Source organism: Meriones unguiculatus, chromosome 20, assembly GCF_030254825.1.
Source record: "Meriones unguiculatus strain TT.TT164.6M chromosome 20, Bangor_MerUng_6.1, whole genome shotgun sequence".
Lineage (NCBI taxonomy): Eukaryota > Metazoa > Chordata > Mammalia > Rodentia > Muridae > Meriones > Meriones unguiculatus.
This window is the reverse complement of record NC_083367.1, coordinates 15,907,151-15,927,260: the sequence shown is the minus strand read 5'-3', so window position 1 is coordinate 15,927,260 and position 20,110 is coordinate 15,907,151. Positions and strand designations below refer to the sequence as shown.

The following is a 20,110-nucleotide window of genomic DNA, read 5'->3' as shown; positions in this document are numbered from 1 at the left end:
AGCTTGGTGCTGCCAAATGGTCTTTCTCTGCTTGTTACTCCAGGCAAACCCTGCTTATAAATCAGTTTTTACAAAATTGAAAGTCATTTACCATTCTGACACCAGAAACCTGAAGTGACACATGCTCTGGTACAAACTCAATATGACACTCTTAATTTTCAGTCCCTTGGGATAGCCCTTCATGTTTTGCATCTGAAGCTAATTAACTCCTCAAACATTAGGTCACACTTGCTAAACTCGCTCTTATCATGTGCCTACTAATTGAGCTTATTATTCCTCTATCCCTAGAACGAAGATTCACTTTTCACTTAAGGTCTAAGAACACATATTTTCTCGTTCTTCATGTGCGGTGCTCTGTTCTTCACCTCTTTGTACTGAGCTGAAATATTAACCTGAGTTCTCCCTCTATGTTCTCAGTTATGGTCCTGTGTGTTTGGCAGGAGCTCTGGATCAAGCTTCTCTTCCTGTGAAACAAACTAATCTCAAATCTCACAAGTTTGAGAAAACAGCAAGTATTAATATTCTACATAAAATTATGTTTGATTTATCTAGGAGTTAATCTGAGCTGTGGAGTATTATTTCAGGGGCTTCATATCTGTAATGTTTGGAGGATCTATGGAACCGTACTGACTAAGCACTCTGAAAGAGGTAACCCATACCTGGCATTGAGCTTTTAAATTTATAAACTATGTTGTCTGGAAGAGACACTGACTGAATTTCATTGTGTTACTCAATTTAAATACTGTCTCTTTGTGTGTATGCACACATATGTGTGCCGTGCTTGTGTCTTTCTGTGTGTACGTATGATGTGCCTCTCTTTTTGTGTGTGACAGAAGTAGGTGTCAATATAGCTTTCGCAAAGTTTTTAGTGTTGTTTTTTCTTTCCCATGTATCTTTTGCTACCCTGTAGTCCCCACCTGTTTGCTCTATCATTTTCTGTTACTACTCCATTTATATATGTGACTGTATCTCCCTTCCTCTGAAAGTGCTCTTCCCCATGACCACCTAATAACTTTCTGCATTCTATGAATACTGTAATTTAAACCTATAGAATTAAAGATTTAAAGGTATAAATCTACATATGATAGAAAATATGAGTCATTTCTCTGTCAGGAATATTTCACTCACAATGATTATTTCCGACTCCACGCACTTTCCGAAAACTTCATTTTTATCTTTATAGATTATTGATAATCTATTTTGTATATATACACACCACATTTCTACAGTTTATTCATTTAAAAAAATGGACATGTAGGCTTTTTCTGTTTCCCAGATGTGAGCTGAGCAGCAATGGACATGATGTGACAGTATATCTTTGCAAAGACATAGAGTCAAATGGGACTGTGCACAGAACGGGAATAAACATAACAAATGATTTTATAGCTACGTTTTGAGGAACTTTCACTCTGATTTTCAGGTGGCAGCACAAGTCTGCACTCCCAACAGCAGTGAGTAGGTGTCATCATTCCTGAATGCCCATGTCATCATTTGTTGTCATTTGTTTTTTATCTTATCTATGCTAACAAAGGTTAAATCTCAAAGTGTTTTTTTCATTATTATTATTATTTATTACAATTTATTCACTTTGGATCCTGTTCTGCAAACATTTTGTTAGTTGTGTTTTTTTATTGGCGATCTGAGTCCATTGATGTTGGTATATATTACTAACCAATTATTGTAACATGCTTTTACCGTGGATTTGGTGTTGAGCGTGTTTGCGTGCTTGTTTTCTTTTGGTTTTTGCTGTTGTTAATTTCTCTATGTCCTGTGTTTTCTTGGGTGTAGTTGACCTCCTTGGGTTGTAGTTTTTCTTCTAGCGTCTTCTGTATGTAGGGCCAGGTTTGTGAACAGATATTGTTTACATTTGACTTTGTCATGGAATATCTTGTTTTCTCCATCTATGGTGATTGGAAGCTTTGCTGGATATAGTAGTCTGGGTTGGCATCTGTGGTTTCTTAGAGTCTGCATGACATCTGCCTAGGCCCTTCTGGCTTTCATAGCTTCTGCTGAGAAGTCAGGTGTGATTCTGATAGGTCTACCTTTATATGCTACTTGGCCTTTTTTCCTTCCACTTTTAATATTTTTTTCTTTGCTCTGTAGATTTAGTGTTTTGATTATTATGAGGTAGGAGGAATTTCTCTTTTGGTCTAGTCTTTTTGGTGTTCTGCAAGCCTCTTATGTGTCTAAGGGCATCTCTTTCTTTACGTTGACGATATATTTTTCTATGGTTTTCTTGAAAATATTTTCTGGACTTTGGATCCTGGAATCTTCTTTTTCCATTTTTTTCCTATTATTCTTTGGCTTCATCTTTTCCTGGTGTACTTGATTCCTTGGATGTTTTGTGTCCTAGGAGTCTCAGCTAGGGTCAATCCCATAGACTCCCAGGAGCCTCCCCTGTCTCAGAGATGCCCCCCACACCCATTTCCATTCTCTCTCCTGGTCCTTCCCCTACACTTGGAGCCCACTCATGTTATCCTCTACCACCCAGTTCCCTTCCTCCATCTACTTCAGAAGTCTACTTTATTTTCTTTTCTGAGTGAGATTCAAACACCCTCTATCAGGCCTTCCTTTTAACTTAGTTACTTAGTTTCTTTGTGTCAGTGGATTGTAGCATGGTTATCCTGTACTTCATGGCTAATATTCACTTATAAGTGAGTACATAACATGTATGTCTTTCTGTCTACAACCACATGCAACATCCCCTGTGATTAACCAATGACTGCTATCTTGACTGGCCTGGGCAGTTGGGTACTTCTCCATTTGCTATATCCTATGTTTCAAAAAAAAAAAAAAAAAAAAAAAGCAAGGCCAAGGCAAGAGTACTGGAATGAGAATGCTTTCTTCGTCCTAAGTACTTTACCCCAGGAGTGGTTTCCTTGCTCTGTTGAATGTGCTGCCAAAGCAAATATGGCCATTTCACTAATCCGTAAATGAGAAGTCAAAGCAGCTCCATTATTCACAAACTCCAGATCATATTTCCCAGCCACTCCTTCACAGTGTTCTTCTTTTATGGCACACTGGAGTGGGTCAGTTGTAGTTATAGGAGCTATCCAAGTCCAAGACTGAAGTTATCAACAACTTCTTTTTTACAAACTGCCTGACTGAATAAATCCTAAGACCTTCTCCTCTGCATGCCTCTGTTGGGGCAGGTGTCCCTCCAGGGGAAGCATTATTGCTGCAGGTTCTCCTTTTTAAAATAATATTTTTTTTTCAGGACAACCTCAGTTTCTTTATTTCATGTCTTGCAGAGGTGAAAGTCCAAGGAAACAGTCTCTTTTTGACATACATAGGAGCAAGAACATCTTGAGTGTAACAAAAACTGACGATAATTGGAGACTCTTTCCAGGTGAGCCCTTGTCCATTCACGGTGTGGTGCTCACTTTGTACAGAAGGCTACCTGTTTGTGTGCAGTGAGGTATCTGAATTTTTTTTTCAACAACAGATGTAAAGCATTGCTTGCTCCGATTTAAGTTAAGAATAACTTCCCAGGGGTACTGGGAAAATTAAAATACGTGCTATGAAAGCAGCAGTGGAGGAAACTGCATTGTTCATTCTTCCTGTGACAGATTCATCAAATAGAAAGTCCTAGAGGTTCATTTATGAAGATGGGGCTTCCTCCACCCTTTCCCAAGGATGCATGTGGGTATGGCATACCCTTGCTGGCAAGACGATAGATCTCTTGCAGCTGTGACTGCTGCTATTTTTTGTGCAAAGCTTATTATTGGCCTTAGCTGAATATTCAGAGCTCTATTAGCCAAGACCCCAACTGTTTCTCAGGGAGTGAAAACTGGGGAGACTTCCAATTTTCTGTCCCCACTCTGAGCCTTAACAATGGCCTCAGGACTGCTATTTTCAAATGCATCTAGAATAAGAGATCTATTACATTTTTTGTTGTTGTTGATGATATTTGCCAACTATTCCTTGCCAGATTTTTTGCAAATCATTTTTTTAAAGTGATCTTCCCTGAATTTGTAAAATTACCAGTGTAATCATATATTTAACAGACTCCAGGATGAAACCTGATTTTCCTATCTACACCTATCTGGCACTTGATGGATATAAACATGTGGGCTTGACTGACATGTAGTTTTTAAGATGGTGAACTGGCTGGATCTTCTTAATCATCTATAAAGTAAACTGAAGGCTATTTTTGCTTTGTGTTTAAACTGACTCATAGTAAGTAACCTAGTCTTATTAAGTAGCCTAGTCTCAAACTTGAAATCCTCCTGTTTCAGTTTCACAAAGGATGGGGTAAATTTTGTGTGCCACCATGTTTTTTCCTTATACTTAGAAGAGTGTGTTTAGTTTCCCTAACATTCAATGTCACTTTTATTGTCTTCTATGTCAAAAGTACAAAATGTAAGATGGAGATGTGTTTCCTGTAGCCATGATGGTATCTATTACGGCAATTTTAAATTCCCCACGAGACTGAGAATTGGGTTCCTGACTTTAGCACTGTAATGAAGCTTTCCCCTTCCCTCATCCAACTCTTCTAGCTTTTGTCTTTCATAGTGTTTTTTTAAAATTTATTTTATTATTTTTTAATTTATTACAATTTATTAACTTTTTGTTGTTGTGAGAAGAGGCCACTTTATTTTATTTATTTATTTTTAATTTTTATTAATTACTCCACAAGGAAAGCAATAGTACCAAAAAATATGGACACAGGGATCTTTTCTGAGACTGATACTCCAACCAAGGACCATTCATGGATATAACCTAAAACCCCTGCTCAGATGTAGCCCTTGGCAGCTGAGCATCCAAATGAATTCCCTAATAATGGGAAAAGGAACTATCTTTTCTTATTTTTATTTTTTATTTTTATTTATTTAACCTAGAACACAATGCTGTGCAATAGTTACTCCATCCTAAACCTCCAAGCCTGCATAGTTTCCTACAATTCAGATTCACCCATTATATTTGCTTATAGTGATATCTTAATTCCGGTTCATTTCTTCATGTCATTTCAAGACCTCTCCTCCAGCTTCTCCTCTCCCAGCTCCTGCTCCTCTTCTCACTCCTACTCCTTCCTCTCCTCCTGCCTCTCTCCACTCCCTCCTACTCCTTTCTCTCCTTCTGCTTCCTTCCTTTCCTCCCATTCTGAGCCAGGATGTCCCACCCTATCTTCTTCATTGCTCAACATTGTGGCTGGTTGCTTTAATTGACACATCAGAGAACAAATGGTGGCAAGTTTACACAAACTTAAGACAGGTGATGCGTAGAATAAGTATTACAATGCAATGTCTGGATTGAAACCAGATAGTAGGGGAGAGAAATCAGCATTTGAATGAACAAGGGTAAATTATATACATTCCAAAAGAACATTATACTAACATTTCCCCCTGTAAGTCCAATAAAACGTTCCTTTTCTTTCAATACAATAATAATTATGAAATTTTATTCTTTCTCAAGTCTCTGATGGGATTGAAGAGCAAATAGTTATAGTGCCACAATTAAGTTTCTTTTTTTAATTTTATTTTTTCTTATCAGTTACATTTTATTAACTCTGTTTCCCAGCTGTATCCCGTTCCCTCATTCCCTCCCAATCCCACCCTTTCTCCCTCATCTCCACCCTGCCCCTTTCCAAGTCCTTGTTGTGTACTTGAGCAAATTTTGGGTATATACCTAGCAGTGGTATGGCTGGATCTTGAGGAAGCACTATTCCTAATTGTCTGAGAAAGCGCCAGATTGACTTCCAAAGTGGTTGTACCAGTTTACATTCCCACCAGCAGTGGAGGAGGGTTCCTCTTTCTCCACAACCCCTCCAGCATGTGTTGTCACTTGAGTTTTTCATCTTGGCCATTCTGATGGGTGAAAAACTCAGGGTAAGGTGAAATCTCAGGGTCGTTTTGATTTGCATTTCCCTAATGGCTAATGAGGTTGAGCATTTCTTTAAGTGTTTCTTTGCCGTTTGATATTGCCATTTGATATGGCGAATGTGAATTCGCCATAACCCTGCCCCGGCAGAACAGAAGGATAAAGAGGCGCACAGCGGCTTCACAGCACCCGGACCCCAGTACTGCCAGCTGCTCCTAGCAAACAAACTTCAGCTCGGCATCTGGGACTATGGTCATTTCACATGTCCTGAGACTCTCCCAGGTCCAGCGCAATAAGGTCTAGCACCAAGTCCTAACACCAGCGGCCCCCCCAACCCCTGGCAGAGAAACCAGGCTCAGGATCGGGACTGAGAAGTCCCAACCCCTTCTGGCACTCCCCTGAGAGCATAGCCATAAGCTTGCTCTAGTGGAGGGGAAGGTCAGAGGGGAAGGACAGAGAGGCAACCTGCCAAGGACACAGCAACCTCTCTCCAGCTCACACAGTGGCCCCTGGCAGAGAAACCCGAGTTCTGGATCTGAGGACACTCAACCCTAACTGGTACTCTCCCAGAATCATAATTAAGTTTAAGTTGTTTAGAAATTAAGAAATGCTTTCACATAGGTAATACCAATAAGGATAAAAGTTAATTTAGGTATAGAACTCTAAACTTGTCATATATAGACTTCACCTAACAGTTTTCATAACAGGGACTATCTTTGACATGAACTCATTACTTTAATTTTTAATCTATATATTATCATTTCTTTAAGCAGAGTAATTTTGAGTTTCTACTTTCTCCCATTTTCCCCAAACTTTTTAACCCCCATTTTAAGCTTCTCTTTACCAAGACTCTTTTCACTAAATATTTTCAAGTTACTATTTTATGAAACACACACACACACACACACACACACACACACGTGTGTGTGTATCTATCTATCTATCTATCTCTCTATCTAATGCTTTTGTATTCTGTATGTGGTAAGTGGAGAGGACAAATCACTTCCTGGACAATGTATTGTGTGACTTTCTCCTAGCTACATGGTCACTTACATTGAAATTAAGATTTTAAAATTCATTTTTTTTCAGTAATATGAACCACATTTCCATTGTCCATTACCTGTATTTATCTCCTGTTTACCATATTAGAAATTCAGAACTAGAATCTTCTAGGTGACATATAAAAAGCTAATGTTCAGTCCTGATGAACTCTATTGGATAAATATAATTTTGCTTTCCATTTTGAATACATAGTTTGCATTAGATTCTGAAAAATGCATTTTATCATTTAATCTCTTCAGTATCTCTATAATGCCAGTCAATATCTTGATTTTACAGAGAAGAAAAACCAAGATATAAGCCTTAAGACCAGTTGAATCTTTATATTGCTATGAATTTTCAACATTCATTAACTGGTAGATTTAGATCTCACAGCTGAGGCAGATGAGCCCTGCTCTAGCACCTAATTAGAAGACATGCAAATACTGCCATGGATGTGATCATCATAATCGCTTTGAAGTAATCCACAGATACGATGCCTGTGTACTCCGGACTCCACATGTGACTTCTCCAATAACAGTTCATTTGAAACCACCCCATGGAAGAAGACGATAGAATCAAGTGAGCCAACAAGACAAAACAAGGCATGCTTAGACTCAGGGTTACATCCTCCTAAATAACTAAGTCCACAATGAGATTTTTTTTTTAATTCTTTATTTACACTTTATTCACTTTGTATCCCCCCTGTGGTTCCCTCCCTCCTCCCATCCTGATCCTCCTTTCCTCCCACAATGAGATTTTTAAATTTGGTTTTGAAAGGCCATCAAGTAAGAAAGTCTGTGGTAGATATCATATGAACTGTACTTTGAGCACATAGCTGTTAGAAACTAGTGGATTTCATAATTTAGTTAGACAATGATGCAATGATGGCACAAAGACCAGTCCAATCAAGGAGCTCTCATCTGAGGACATACAGATATATATATATGTGTGTGTGTGTGTGTGTGTGTGTGTGTATACACTATACACACATGTTTGTCTGGAAAGTGTCTCTGTTGGAGTTTCATTGTGAATCATTAAAGACTGGAAGAAACTTGAGGTACACAATGTACTTTGGAGCTAGCAAGTGCTTCTGTTTTAATATTATTCAGTTTACTATTTCCTGGGCCAGCATGGGAGTTCTGTTTCATCTGAATTATGACTCAACATGCAAATTGGAAAGTTCATTTTGGGAAGGTTCTGTATTGGTGAGTGACAGGCACAGAGTCCCAAGAGCTGCCCTGCAGTCCCTACATACTGATTCTAGAATGAGTTCCTACCTGGAAGGGGCAGTTAAGATGACAGGTTATTAAACTCTGTCCACTCAGCCCTGGTCTGACTTCACTTTTAACTACCCTCTAGGACCTGTGCTTTAGGAATGCCACAACTGCTCTCTCTACTGGAACAGGGGAGAAAATCTAAATCCAGAAGGAAGAAAACAAATTTACATTTGAGTTTGCATGTGAGGATTTCCTCCTAAAAGACCTTTGATTTCAAGGTCATCTGTATGACCTCATCATCAATTCTCCCTCAGTCCTTACACAAAATAATTAATTGTAAGAGAAAAGTGTTTTAGAAGAAAATCAGAGAAAGACGCCAAAGCCAGTGGTTGATCGTTTCCTGCCCTTCATGGCATTTGTTCGGCTCCATGGGAACGGCTTAGTGTAGGCCCCTACACTCAGCTGTCATGAGCTGAGCAATTCAAGTGTTGCTGTAAGCTGCGTACACTACAGTGAAGGAGAGAAGAGAAAGTTTGTCTTGAGTATTGAACATTGAGTCTTGGGCTCAGTTAGTCGTCACTTTTTATCATGTGGCCAGCTAAACAACAAAGGACAAAGAAGCTGGACAGAGTGAGGGGAATGTGAAGGCACTCACATTTCTGTTTCAATGTCCTACATGCTTAAGCTCAGCCATACAATTGCCTGTACAACCAAAGCATTTCGTTTTCTGCTAAAATAGTTAAAAATAGCCTGTAATCTATATCCAGAATATTCTTATTTTTACAAAAACACACATCTACCTGAAATTTTTTAACCCTAAATTAAAACATTTCCCTTTCCTGAGATGACTAAGCTCAGTGTTCCAATTTTTCTTTGTCCTCAAGGCTGTCTACTATTGATAGTCTCCCACCACTTCAAATAGCTCTACGTTCTTTAATGCTGTGAGAAACAAGTGTGAATCAACCAAATCCCCAAACCTGAAAGGTTCTCTGTTGCCATGGTAGATAAAGAATGATGTTCTTATTGCTGTCCTCCAATCACAGACAAGTTTCAAAGCAACGTTTTTAGTGAGAATAATATATTAATGAGCTCTGTGATCTAATAGCTGAGCAATTGCAGTGTGACATAAGAAAGAACAGTTCTTAACAGCTTTATTGGTTACTTTTCATTAGATCCCATGTTGCACTCTTTTTATTAATTATACATGACTCACAATAAGTTATTAATTTTTTAAATTTCAAATGGCTCAAGGTACAATATTTTTTTCTGAATAAAGGACATATATTATTCTCTCTACAAGGATTTGATTGTGTCTGAATTCATTATTAAATCACCTCTCTTTCTTTGAATTTGTTCTTAGCAGTTGCCAGGCAACTCCTATGATGCTTGGTAAAATATTCTCAGAGAAGAAAAATTAAGAATAACATTAGTAGAGGCAGGGACCCCTTGAAATAATGGATATTACATTGTTCAGATGTAAAATTAGCCACTATGAATAGTTATTATTTAATGGCATGCTAAATGGAACTTTCTGTCCAATTGTAAGCTAGGTCTCCCACCCACAATTCACTTAAATTGCAGAGAATACCTTAATTCCCGATTTCAAAGGAAAATGGTGTTGAAAAAAATAATGAATCTTATATTCAAGTTTGGAAGGTGAGTGATGATATATGAGTCAGGGCAAGCTTTGATATAATCATTCATGCTGCCTCCCTGGAATAGATACTAAGAGAACTACCATCATTCCGTTTGAGGTTTCCCATTTAACAATCACCACACCAGATCAAAATTCAGTTCACTCAGGTTTCTTCTAGATAGAAACATGTATGAGATACAAAATTTCATTAAGTCAATATGCTATCAAAACTTGAAGTTTTTTAGGAGAATTCAAGGAATAATAAGAAAAGACCTAATGAGAAAAGCCATGTTAATGTCCTTTGGTGTATCAAATTTAGAGATTTCCAATTTTGGTTTTATAAGTGTCGACAGTAGTAGAAATTGTTTCTTTAAGTTAACGAGAAATTTATTATCATGTAGTTTTTTCTCTTGTGTTATTCCATGCCAGTTGTTGTTTTATGATAGTATAAATGCATAGTTTAAATTATGAAAGACGATTAAAATTTTCAAATTGATGGAGAGCTTCAATCAAAAATCAGATGGGTTAAGGAAAATGATGTTCATCAATTAATAATGAGATTGATGTTGGGTAGACGGCCTAATCATCAAAATGCCAATTGCCAAGGCTTAGGACCTGAGTTCAGATACTGGGAAACTATGTAAATTCCAAGCAAGGCAGCTATAAACCTATCACTAGGTAGATAGATAAAGGGAACCTCAGTGTACCTGAATTGGTGAACTAAAAGTATAGAAATAGACTTTGTTTCAAAGTATATAGTTAGCTAGTTATCTAGATAGTTACTTAGTTAAGAGAAATAGATTGATAGACAGATGATAGATAGATTGATAGATAGATGATAGATACACTATAGATAGATGGTAGATACACGATAGATAGATAGATAGATAGATAGATAGATAGATAGATAGATAGATAGATTAGAGTAGAGAATGTCAAGGAACATACCAAATATTAATCTCTGGCTTCCACAGGCACACATATAAAAACACCCATGTGAACACCACACACACAGACACAGACACACACACACACACACACAGAAACACACACAAATACAGTGATGACCTTTACTTCTCTTCTTTTTTTTCTTTTTTCTTTTTATTATTAGTTACATTTCATTACCTCTGTATCCTAGCTGTATCCCACTCCTTCATTCCCTCCCAATACCACCCTTCCTCCCTCATCTCCTCCCTGTACTTTCCAAGTCCACTGATAGGGGAGGACCTCCCCTTTCATCTGAACCTATTTTATCAGGTATCTTCAGGACTGGCTGCAAAGTCCTCCTCTGTGGCCTAACAGGTCAGCTCCTCCATTGGGGGGGGGAGGTCAAAGAGCCTGCCATTGAGTTCATGTCAGAAATAGTCCGTTACCCTTACTAGGGTAACACACTTGGTTAATGAGCTACCACGGGCTACATCCGAGCAGAGGTTCTAGGTTATATCAATACATGGTCCTTGGTGGAGTATCCGTCTCAGAAAAGACCCCTATACCCAGATATATTTGGTCCTTGTGGAGTTCCCATCCTCTCCATGTCATACTAACACCCCATCTTTCATATGATTCCCTGCACTCTGCCGAAGGTTTGGTTATGAGTCTTAGTATTTGCTTTGATACACTGCTAGGTAGGGTCTTTCAGAGGCCCTCTATGATAGGCTCCTGTCATGTTACTTGTTTTCTCCTAGATCCCACCATTTGCCTGCAAATTTCATGATTTCCTTGTTTTTGATTGCGGAGTAGTATTCCATAGTGTAAAAATACCACATTTCTATATCCATTCCTCCGTTGAGGGACATCTGGGTTGTTTCCAGGTTCTGGCTATTACAAATAAAACTGCTACAAACATGGTTGAGCAAATATCCTTGTTGTGTACTTGAACAAATTTTGTGTATATGCCTAGGAGTGGTATAGCTGGGTCTTGAGTAAGCAGCATTCCTAATTTTCTGAGAAAGCGCCAGATTGATTTCCAAAGTGGTTGTTCCAGTTTACATTCCCACCAGCAATGGAGGAGGGTTCCCTTTCTCCACAACCTCTCCAGCATGTGTTGTCACTTGAGTTTTTGATTTTAGCCATTTTGATGGGTGTAAGGTGAAATCTCAGGGTCATTTTGATTTGCATCTCTCTGATGGCTAAGGACGTTGAACATCTCTTTAAGTGTTTCTCTTCCATTCTATATTGTTCTACAGAAAATTCTCTGTTTAACTACATACACAATTTTTTAATTAGATTAATTGATTTATTGCTTTTTAACTTCTTTAGTTCTTTATGTATTCTGGATATCAGCCCTCTGTCAGATATAGGGTTGGTGAAGATCCTTTCCCAGTCTGTAGGCTGTCGTTTTGTTCTGACAACAGTGTCTTTTGCTTGCGGTTTTTGTTTCTTTGTTTGTTTGTTTTTTGTTTTGTTTTTTTTTGGTCTTTTTCTGCACTCACTTAAATTCCTCTCAACAAGAATTTCTTGAGTGGATAAGCTAAATCTATTCCATCTTTGAAACAAACACTTAACATTAGCAAATATTTCTTCATTGTTTGCTTCATGGCTCAATATCCTTTCACTTGTGGGTTCTGTGACTATGTATAGTCTGTTTACAGTGTGTTCAACTTGGATCTCAGCCTACTCTCATGGCATGCAAATCCTCTCTGAGAGATCTTCCTCTAGAAATGAAAGTTGCTACCTCAGTTGCTTGGACTTCATCTTTGCAGAATTTGAAAGAGCTAATAGTCATCTCTATCCCCAGCTCAATAGCTTCTTAGCCTAAAATTATCTAAAATTTGATATCATTTTCAAAATAAACTTAATCTATTTTGTCAGAAAACTGTGGTTTTATGCATTTTTACTTGCTGAAATTATGACCTTATTTTTCATTCCTCTCTTCCTTTTTCCTTAAAACAATGACAACCTTCATCATTTCCTCATTTATCTCATTTATAGTTTTTTTTTTTTTTTTCAATGCAGTTTATTCAGGAACATTGAACAATCCTCGGACCCCGGGGAAAGCCAACCCACAGCTTAAATAGCCTCTGGGTAACCAACCCAGGCGTGCCACGGGGGCAATGCAGATAGGTCCACATACATGGAAGCAAGCCAGATCCTCGGCCTTAGCCAAATGTGGAGTTGTTCGTGACAGAGAGCACTCACCATCGGGAAGGTGGAAGGCGGAAACCAGCTCCATCTTTAAGGCATAGCATTCCGCAGCTCTCTACAGTTCCCCCTTTTTGTTTTAGACACATCAGGCAAGAGTAGAGGTCTGATCTCTTCATTTATAGTTTTAATACCACTTCTATTCCTTTACTGACAGCATCATAATGTATATTTAATGACGAAACTTATGCCATCAAGATCATTTCTCCTTACCTTTATCTAAATAAAGACATAATATTAAGAGATATTGTGCATTTTATATTTTATTATTATGAGAATATTTATAAATTATTTTAAAGCAAATACAGTTAAGAGTTAGTGATGGTATGTGATTATCTGATTGAAATATTAGCAAATGAATACATTTAAATATAAAGCATTTCTTTTTTTCTTTGACATGATATGGAATATATTTGAGTCAGAAGCATTTGTTTTCTTGGGCATGGAATGAAGGGCTATTTCACTATACACCTGTGTCTTCTGAACTTAGTTTTGGTTCATGTCTTCACCAAATCAAGGATTTTAGAAAATCCTCCTAAAACAATCCCTGACTTTTAAGTGTGATTATCTTGCTGTGTTAGTTTTAAGATGTGAAACAGACATCCATCTGTTGCCATCCTATATGGTTGACTGTTTTTTATCTCCTGCCAGAAGCAATTATAAATGATGCTGAGCATTTTAGTGCCTGGCCTCTGGAGGAAAGTGAACACTGATCAACCTCAACTTCTCCGTGATCTGGCATACTTTTGGATGTCAAGTGCACCTGGCATCAAAAAATTCTCAAAGTTTTCTAGTTAAATCAAAATATTCTATATACAGTATGCAATTAATTTGTATAATTCATTTCATGCAGAATTTTTACCTTATTGACTAATCATGATATCATAGAGATTTTTTGATTTTTTAGTAACATGTGTATATGTGAACATAGATTATTACTGTCATGATAAATTTTATTTTTAAAAAGGCAAATACCAACCTAAACAATTAAATAAAATAAAGACCAAGTTCATACAGCAGAGATAATTGAACACTTTACATTTCATCTGATGTATTTAAAGAACAAAGAGAATGAAAATATATAAAAGGAAAAATAGAAGTCAAAGTTTACTCATTTAACTATATGCAGCCATTTTAAAGGAAGTTCTGAATACTGAAAATATAATGAGCTCATAAACTAATCAATTAACAAACTATTTCAAGTTAGTACTTTACAAAAGGAGAGAAAATAGAAACTGGCTCAAGGGAAAGTGAATCAATGCCTTCAGAAGAAAAGACAACAAATAAACCTACTTATTGGAAGAGTTACTTCGTACATTTCGGTTCCCTCGTTTTTCTTAATTAGTTCTCTGCTGAAACGTTACCTACATCTCCGTGTGTAGTTCAACACCACTGCAGAAGGGAGCTCCTCACATGAGGACCCCTTAAAGAGCCTGCGTGGTGTTGTGAGTCTTTGTCCTGATGGACTCCAATTGCGGGACGTACTCCAATTTGTGAGAACTAAAAGCCTCTTGAGATGGCAGGTATATTTTGATCCTCTAAGCATGTTGTAGATAAGCTTTCCATACATGGCCCACATTTTACATATATATGTATATATATAATTATATTATATAATCTTGTATTTACATATAATTATTTTATGTATACATATATTATATGTTGTAATATATATTGTATTATATATATAAATAAATGGAATGGACATAGATGTAATGCACATAGATATAGATGGAGATATATTTATATATAAATATAGATATTATCTTCAGTGTCTTTGGTGCCTGGTGTGTGTAGAACTGAGGGAGAAGGAAGGGAGTAAAAAAATGAAAAAAAAAAAGACTATGTCCATTATATGTTGCTGGCTCTGTTACTACAATTCATCTTCATGAGAATATCTGGAAATCTTGAAAACATCTGAATAAATATCCAAAAATCTTCCAAGTCAGGAAGACTAAAACTTTCTCATTTCAAGTATTATATTGTGTACAATAATATTGTTAGGTTTTATTTTATTTTTAGGGTTTTTTTTCTTTTTGAGTTTCTGATACAAGTATTCACTTTGGCTGGTCTTGAGCTCATTTTATGAATTTACGCAGTTGTGATACCTGTGTCTATCCTCCTGCTAATTCACTGCTAGGAGTACCAGCATGAACACACCCCCTACCTCGTTTTATAACCATAAATATAAAGTCACAAAAGTTGCTCTTTTTAATAAAGTAGCTTAAGATATACTGAGTATTAGAGTATATGCATATCATGTAATGTTTAAATAGGGTTGAGCATAATTATTTCTTCAAGTACCATTCCCTTATGGTAACAAATACAGGATCATTTCTACTAGCATTTTGAACATTATAACACATGCTTACTTTCTGTTGTCATTCTGCTATTCAAAAACTTGCAAATCCATTTCCAAAGAAGTCAGTGACAAAGTAGAAACTGGATAACACATGCCAAATTACCAACCAGACACACTAATATTAGTAAAGGAAAAGCATTTGATAAATGATCCTTGAGAAATATAATTAACCTGAGGGGCCACATTAGCATTGTACAGGTCCTGAAATAGATTTTTCATGTTGGTCACTTCTGAATTATGAGGTGGGTCAATTACCACACTAAGAAATCAAAAAACCTTTAGCAAGTAGATTGTTTACTCCTAGACACCTTTCACAGATAATAAAAGTAGCATTTTGAAGTGGAAGTCTCTGGTTTCTTAGAAGGCTTAGTTTTCTCATGTAATGTTTTGCTGCAAGTTGGACACTTGATGTTTTGATGTAGGTTGACTTGTGAGGGGTGACATGATGTTTTGCTGTGAGCTCTTTCATTCAAGGGGCATGATTTTGGCCGGCTGGGAACATCCATGGGTAGACTTTGAGGAGAGGAGATATATAGAGGCCCACTCATGGTGGGGAATGGCTGTTCGGATCGACATTGCTGCCCTGATCTTTGTACTTCAACATTTGACTTTGCAGAGAGAAACATTCCAGAGAACTTCTTGGGGCATTCCAACTGAGTATTGCAGCTTTTTCTGACTTGTCCTGAGCTTCTGAATTTTGTTGCTGCTTGATGTTGGCCTCTGGACTGGACTGCTGGTATCCTGACAACTGAGTTTGGTAATCCCCTAAAGACTCATCAACCCTAATCAGCAGGAAGTAGATAGAAGAAGTCTACACACTATACATTTAACACTAATTGTAAGTGTCTCTGTTCATATTCTCTATTCATGCCTTTGTGTTTGACTGTCTAACAATTGTACCCATAAATAATTCCCGCTAAAGTTGAACTGGGATGACTTGGAGTTTAGTCTAAATCTTAAAGTTCACAATGTGGTTCATTTTCTCTGGTTATGCGTGGACTCATGTTGTTGGTAGAGTCTATAAGGCCCTGCTTTAGGTTCAAATATCATGCATGTTAACAGAAAATTATATTATAGTATTTCCTATAAGGCTCTCAACCCCTCAGAATCCTTCAAGTGTTTAACATAAAAATATGGGAAGATTATGATGGGGATTTTTTTCCTTCAGTTTGTTTATATGGAGGATAACATTGATGGATTTTCGTATATTAAACTACCTTTGCATGCCTGGAATGAAGGTCATGGTAAATGATATCTTTTATGCATTGTTGGATACGTTTTGAAAGTATTTTATTGAGTATTTTTGTGTCAATGTTCATAAGAGGGACAGGTCTGAAGTTCTCTTTTTCTTGGGTCTTTGTGTAGTTTAGGTATCAAGGTGACTGTGGCTTCAATGAATGAGTTTGGTAATGTTCCTTCTGGTTCTATTTTGTGGAATAGTTTGAAAAGAATTGGACTTAGCTTTTCTTTGAAGGTCTGGTAGAATTCTGAGATGAAACCATCTGGCCCTGGGCTTTTTTTGGAAGGGAGACTTTTGATGACTGCTTCTATTTCCCTGGGTAATAAAGGCCCATTTAATATATTTACCTGATCTTGATTTAATTTTGGTAGATGGAATTAACCACTTTGGAATTCAGTATGGCATTTTCTCAGACAATTAGGAATAGTGCTCCCTCAATATTCAGCTATAGCACTCCTAGGCATATATTCAAACATGTTCAAGTATACAACAAGGACATTTACTCAACGATGTTTGTAGCAGTTTTATTCATAATAGTGAGAATCTAGAAACAACCCAGATGTCCCTCAACTGAGAAATGGATACAGAAATTGCAGTTCATTTACACAGTGAAATACTACTCAGCAATTAAAAACAAGGAAATCATAAAATTTGCAGGCAAATGGTGGGAAAAGATCATCCTGAGTGAGGTATCTCAGGAGCAGAAAGACACACACGGTATAGATATATACTCACTTAGAAGTAGATATTAGACGTATAATATAGGATACATATACTAAAATCTGTACATCTAAAGAAGCTAAGTAAGGACGAGGACCCTGGGTAAGATGATCAATCCTCATGCAGAAGGGCAAAGGGGATGGACATTTAAAGAGGGAGAAAACAGGCAACAGAACAGGAGCCTACCACAGAAGACCGCTGAAAGACTTTATCCAGTAAGGTATCGAAGGAGATGCTGAGACTCATAGCCAAACTTTGGGTGGAGCGCAGGGAATGTTATGAAATAATGGGGAGGTAGGAAGACCTGGAAGGGACAAGAGGGCCACAAGGAAAGCAAGAGATCAAAAAATTTTTGGCACAGAGGTCTTTTCTGAGGCTGATACTCCAACTAAGGACCATGCATGGAGATAACCTAGAACTCCTAAAACCCTTGCACAGATGTAGTCCATGACAGCTCATTCTCGAAAGTCAGTTGCCTAGTAATGGGAACAGGAACTGTCTCTGAACTCAGTGGTTGGCTCTTTGATCACTGCCCCCTGGTGGGAGGAGAGCAGCTTTACCAGGTCACAAGGAAGACAATGCAGCCAGTCCTGATGAGACCTGTTAGGCTAGGATCAGAGGAAAGGGGAGGAGGACATTCCCGTCAGTGGATTTGGGCAGGGACATAGGAGGAGATAAGAGAAGGAGAGAGGGCTTGGGAGGGGATGAGGGAGGCTGCTATAGCTGGGATACGAAGTGAATAAACTGTAATTTATAAAAACATAAACAGGCATGACATTTAGCTTTCACAGTTTGCTGGGATTGGCTCTCATTGGCCTATAAAGATTTTAAGACCATGTTTTATAAGAAACATGCTTAGATATCCTGGCGTCAATGTATGAAGATCATTTCAGCTGAAGTTTTCAACTGAACTTGCATGTTTGCTTATGTTCCCATAGATGTAACCATCATTGTATCTATTTATATATAATTATATACATAAAATTATATGTCTATATACAATATAAATAATATATAAACATAAATATATAATATATAAATATTATATATTTATATTGATATCCATATAATTATATTTATATATAATCATTGTATATTGTATATTTATGTTTATATTATATATAGATATAATAATAATGAATGAATAATATATAAATATAAATATTTATATTTATATATTATTAGTCCTAATAACCTGTTTAACATTGTATCCCCTTTTAGACTAAGAAAGCAACAAGTCAGAAATACCTTAAATTGGTTTGGATTTTTACGTGATGATGATAGAAGTTCAAAGTTATAATTGCTACAACATTTTGTACATATTTAAAATATACTGGTTTAAATGTTCTTTATATGATGATGAAATTTCAAGGTTTTAAAGGTCTATTCAGATTTAAAAAAAACAAATTTAAGATATATGTGGCCACTGTATCTTGATTCTGACTGGTCTTGAATATGTCAATAAATGCCGTTTTCTTTTTCTGATAAAAATAAACATAAACAAATTTTTTAAATGTGAAAAATATATTGGAAGAAATACTCTCTAGAATAATGCTTCAGTAGTTATTTATAGATACTGCACATATATCAGCTAGCCATTATATTTTCTCCTTCATTTCTTTATATTTTTGTTTAATATCAGGTTTTCCATGATATATTCTTTTATGATCATGATTATCTTCCAGTTCTCATACACAATGCACCTTTCTGCTTCTGGCCTTTTTGTTCATATCACAGGAATACTTTTTACCAAGTTGTTTATGTCTAGGTTCTTTTTACTTTTTTTTTTCTTTTTTCTCTTTTTACTTTTCATGTTTCCATTTAGAATGCCACCTAGATGTAAATTCATTCAATTGTTAGACCCTTTATTGTAAACCCCGATCCTTTGGTTTAAAATGTTTACTGCAAAAAACAGTTTTACCTATTAGTTTGTTCATTCATTTTCTGACCACAAAATCACTGATTGATTAATTTGGGCTGTTCTATTTTCCATAGATAACAACATAGAATGTTCAAATGTTTATCAAGTAAAGGAATCAAAGAAAGATAAAGAAGCTAAAAGAAGAAAGGCAGGCAGGCAGGCAGGAAGGAAGGAAGGAAGGAAGGAAGGAAGGAAGGAAGGAAAGAAGGAAGGAAGGAAGGAAAAAAAGAAAAAAGAAAGGAAGGGGAGTAAAGAGTCAATGGAGCCATCTTCCATTCATACACCAATGCTCACAATTACACTTGTAGAAACCCTTCTATATTCATAGCATAATAGGTCAGTGATCAGATAGACTCTGCTGCAACATAGCCGAGAGGAAGACCTCAGCATAATTACCTATCATTCTGTTGACACAGAGTTCTTTCTTCATTGGTAAGTACTCAGAACTGGTATTAATCTTAGTCATAAGAATTAACTCAGAGACTGGAATTGTCCATGACATACATTTGAATACAAAGGTAACCTCTTCAACATTGCTTGCTTTGTTTTCCATGTCACTTAGATGGATTTTTCCCAATCATGTCATAGTTGGAGTCCTAGATTACAGAAATCATATTTCTCACCTTTATCTTTGTTTTCATGGCATGAACATCTTTGGTCTTGAAGTACAAACCATGAAAACAATTAAAAGCATATGTTCATGGAAAATGAGTCCACTATTGTACAATTTACTCTTTCAAAGTTTGTGTTAGAATCTCTTCAGAGTTGATAAAAGAGTTGGTATGAATACACATACTTACTGGGTCTCCTGGTGATTGTGCCTATGACATTTTGTGTTGATAGGCTTGCCATTGAGTATTTAAATGAGCCCTTAAGCATAGAGATTTGCAAAGACAGCCTTCATACTGTTAGAAACCTGATTTTGTCAGGTGAATAGGGCATAGTTTAAGTATGATGTACCCAGAACAATAGGAAATGATTGCATATCACCAAAGAAGGGTTTGAAAAGAGG

General features: G+C 36.8%; 1 protein-coding gene across 20 annotated transcripts in view; it reads left to right on the top strand.

The window, feature by feature from the left end:
• Nucleotides 1-20,110, top strand: part of Lingo2 (leucine rich repeat and Ig domain containing 2) — a 1,357,796-nt gene that overhangs the window by 421,706 nt on the left and 915,980 nt on the right. For 11 of the 20 annotated variants that reach the window (XR_009588066.1, XM_060373582.1, XM_060373590.1 and 8 more), the window contains one exon: nucleotides 15,834-16,055. The exons of 8 other annotated variants lie outside the window; for them this stretch is intronic. The gene's annotated coding sequence lies outside the window, so the exon portion shown is untranslated. Of the gene's footprint in view, nucleotides 1-3,262; nucleotides 3,350-15,833; nucleotides 16,056-20,110 lie in introns of those variants that run through there. One more of the 20 variants, XM_060373593.1, reaches the window with a different exon arrangement.